This window comes from Mus pahari, chromosome 12 (assembly GCF_900095145.1).
Source record: "Mus pahari chromosome 12, PAHARI_EIJ_v1.1, whole genome shotgun sequence".
NCBI classification, from domain to species: domain Eukaryota; kingdom Metazoa; phylum Chordata; class Mammalia; order Rodentia; family Muridae; genus Mus; species Mus pahari.
In genome coordinates this window covers 81,983,767-81,986,429 of record NC_034601.1, presented here as the reverse complement: position 1 = coordinate 81,986,429, position 2,663 = coordinate 81,983,767, and the positions used below count along the sequence as shown (strand labels likewise).

Sequence of the window (2,663 nt, the reverse complement as noted above, 5' to 3'; positions counted from 1 at the left end):
GGACACCTGACAATCTCGGGAACCCACGTGATGGAAGACGACATCTGACCTCCACACGCACACTGTGGCATGGGCACACATACACACATACACAAACACAAAATAAACTAAATAAAACAAGGAGACTTTATCTCTGTGTACAAGCTGCGAGACAGAAAGGAGACTCCAGAGGAAAATTGGTCCACTCCTGCGATGTCCCCTCAGCTCACCGGCACCCACCTGACTTTCTCAGGGTCCAGTGGCACTGGGTCGAGCTCAAGGCAGGGAGGCAGCTCACTGGGTTGGCAAATTCTTTGTAGATTAGCGAACACATTTTCTCTGGAGTTCATTGTTGGCACAGAGGGAGTTTTCCCCTTTCTCTTAGTGAGGTAATGTCATTTGTTCATGCATGCCCCTAACTGGCCTTCCTCCCTTCTGCAGAAAGGACAGGGGTCCTTTCCAGGTCAGATCTGTGCTTAGTCATCTGAACACCAGTCCCCTCCCACCTCCCCTCGTCTTTCCCGAGCTGGATGGACTCTGAAGGAAATGGCAGGCTCTGCTTTCCTTGGCTTGAAAGCGCTCAGTTTTGACTCAGTGAAGTCAAAAGCTTGGAACGGGGAAAGAAGGCCAAATGCAAGGCTCCCGTGAAATAGGAAGTGACCAGCTTTCCTCTCTTTGTCCTGCCCAGCCTAGGCTCCTGTTATCACGGGCAGTTCCCTTAAAAGCAGGAAGACAGTATTCCTTTTCTGTTTCACCTCTTTCTTTCTTTCCTTCTTACTTTCTTTCTTTCTTTTTTTTTTTTTTAACTTTATCTGCATTTATTTTATGCTGAATTTATTCCGGTGCCATGAGTTTTTGTTTCTTCAGTTTCTTCTGGGATATCTTTCCTTCTGTGCGACCTCCTCTTTTGGCTTTGGAATGATCTGTTCATTCTCAGTGTGGCCGGGGGAGCTCATGTATGGGTTAATCCAGCCATGAGCTCTGGAGGTTCATCGGTGCATCTCAGGTGCCTTGCTCACCTGGATGTGTTTAATGACCAGAGAGTCTATGTCTAAACGCTTGAGTTCAGCATTACTCTCTGCATTTTTAAGCATGTGCAGCAAAAGTTCAGCACTCTTCTTTGGCCGTCATCCCTGTGTCCAGCCTCACTGTTTGGCCTGGGTACACCTACGGACTCTGCCATTACACCTCTGGTATGGCACACATCGCTTCTTTAGTAACATCCTTCAGATACTTAGTAGCTTTTCGGATATGTATACCCTCGATGGCCTGGGCAGTTTCCCCGGTGCTCGTAAAGTGAACACGAAGATTCGAACCTCTTGGTTTGCATGATTTTGTGGGGTTTTCTGGGTCAAGAGAGTAGCGAACCATCTTCACAGGTCACCTCTGACCGCTTACAGGAAGAGGCAAAGACAGTATTTCTACCCCAAGATAAGTTCTCAATTGCGTTTTTCTGCTGAAGCAATTTGAAAGAAATGCTATAAGGCTGTGAGCTACCTTTAAAAAAAAGATTGGGAACCTTGCGAAACAGGGCTCCACTGGAGGGCATCTGTCAGGGTTTTGACATCCCTGCAAAGGTGGACTTACCTAACTACGTCTTTTTTTTTTTTTTTTTTTTTTGAGACAGGGTTTCTCTGCGAAGACCTGGCTGTCCTGGAACTCACTCTGTAGACCAGGGTGGCCTCGAACTCAGAAATCCGCCTGCGCCTGCCTCTGCCTCCCGAGTGCTGGGATTAAAGGCGTGCGCCACCACCGCCTGGCTAGCTACATCTTAAAGTGCTCGCAGGACTCATGGCTGCAGTAGCTCCCTAAGAAGGTCAATTGGGTGGGGGGGAGCACCCTCTCTGAGGCAAGGGGGAGGAAGAATGGGTTGAGGAAATGTGGGAGGAGAGACAGGGGATGGGGAAGAATGGCTGAAATGTAAATAAATAAAATAATTTTTAAAAAACAGAAATTAAAATAAACTGTGCATAAACCAAAAAGAAGAAGAAGAAGAAGAAGAAGAAGAAGAAGAAGAAGAAGAAGAAGAAGAAGAAGAAGAAGAAGAAGAAAAGAAAAGAGTCAAGTTTAGTTTCCTAACAGAACTGAGCTTTATTTGGCAAATTCCAGGCTCTGGAGATCAATCACATAGTGAGTGGCAACCTTTATTATTCTTATTAATTATTAAATAACACTGCAGGGTAGGTGTGATGGTGCCTGCTATGTCATGGCACTTCGGAAGCTAAGGCGGGGGAATTACAAGTTCTAGGGAAGCCTGAGGCACAGGGTTAACACTGGCTCAAACCTGCTTTTAGCTGATAGAGTAGGAGAAACAGCTGTCACTCACGTGGATGAGGTACCTTGAGATGTCTCGATATATATACACACAGTGCGATATTTAAAATGGCTAGAGATGTCTTTCTCCTCCAACGTGGCATCTCCATGGTACAGACGTGGGAAGCTCGGCACTTGCCATCACTAACCACCTTTCCCACCCCTCCTACGCTCCTTACACTCTGATAGCCGCCCTCCTGTTCCCAGCAAGTCTGATATCAACAGATTCACCTTCCCACAGAAGCGGGACAGTATGATATCTGACTGTGTACCTGGCTTATTTCCTGAAGTTAGGCAAGGTGACTGTTCCAGGAGTCACAGTCTGCTCATGTGTCTCTCACTCAGAAAAGCCCAAGTTCTTCTTTTTCTTC

General features: G+C 46.6%; 1 pseudogene; it reads right to left on the bottom strand.

Moving 5' to 3' along the window:
• Positions 1-813: 813 nt before the first annotated feature.
• LOC110330175 lies at positions 814-1,350 on the bottom strand (annotated as a pseudogene).
• Positions 1,351-2,663: the final 1,313 nt, after the last annotated feature.